Genomic DNA, 1330 nt, shown 5'->3' on the forward strand with positions numbered 1-1330 from the left:
CAACAAATAACATCTTCAACTAATACCAACACATCGTCAATCATCGTGCATTCATGTTTCAGCCAACACAATCAACACCTTAAACTACTAATATCAAGCAACGTCACATCACAACAACTACTATCACCATCAATCGCCACCATCATAATAGTCACTACAATACCAACTATCACAATTATCACCACCAATATTATTAATCACTAATATCAATCATCGTTACCGCAACCACCATTATAAGCCATCTCCACTGTCACTAATAAATATAAATGTTTTTTCACAATTAAATACTAATCATTTTATTGTATTAAATTACATATTTTTTAATATATAATTAATTTTTTATTATGTATACAAATAATTTTTTTTTTACATATTTAAATATTGAAAAATAAACAGCTTAATCATTCAAAATGTGCGTTAAGATTCAGATGTCTGAATCTGAAAAAAAACATATGAAGCCTTAGTAAGTAACATAGTTTCGTTAGGACTAAGGACTTCTAAGTTCCTTCCGAACTGGAGTGGAATAGTTGGTCCAATTGAAACACTACTAATTTACTCTCTACCTCTAATATTTGTTTGTTCAATTTTAAAATCAATCGATTATTTATTATTTTTATATATTGTATTTTTTAATTATTAATTATAATCATTACTTAAGCATTGAATTACTTAATAATATTTAAAGGGTGATGTAGTGAAATTATTTTTACTATTATTTATTAATTTTTAACATGCATTCTAAGTTTTTTGAAAACTTTTCAGGAAAATTCGCAGCCGCTACACCCTCTGCCCTTTGGGTGAACACTGTGTGCGCACTGGATAAACCTTCCGATGCAATAGCCTGCAAACTACATGGAAATGTAAACCGCACTAGACAAGTTCTGTGCAACAGGCTCAAACCCAAAAGACATTGAGGAGGGAATCAATCCCTAATCACTCGGATGGGTAACCGCCCTCCAAATTGTATGAAAGGAGGGAGCAGGGGTGGACAAAATTACGTATATAGAAAATCTACTTTTCTGTATATTAAATTCTAACCAAATGAAGTAAGCATCTGAGACAGCCCAGGGGCACTTGGCCGCAGGCACCTTCCTCATGTAGCCACTTAGATCCTCACTGAGCGCACGCTGACAGCCTTATTTATTTTTTAACTCTCTGCTTGTGATGTGTACAGGTATATAGGCTGACTATATATTATTGCATTCCTTGAATAGTATGTTGACTTATTCACATGTTTATATTTTAAATTTTTAAATCTTTGAGAGAAAATTCTGAATCCGTCACTGAAAGAAAGTACTGCAGTTGAAGAATTAATTTTAGGATAGACTTA

This window comes from Capsicum annuum, chromosome 12 (genome assembly GCF_002878395.1).
Source record: "Capsicum annuum cultivar UCD-10X-F1 chromosome 12, UCD10Xv1.1, whole genome shotgun sequence".
NCBI lineage: Eukaryota > Viridiplantae > Streptophyta > Magnoliopsida > Solanales > Solanaceae > Capsicum > Capsicum annuum.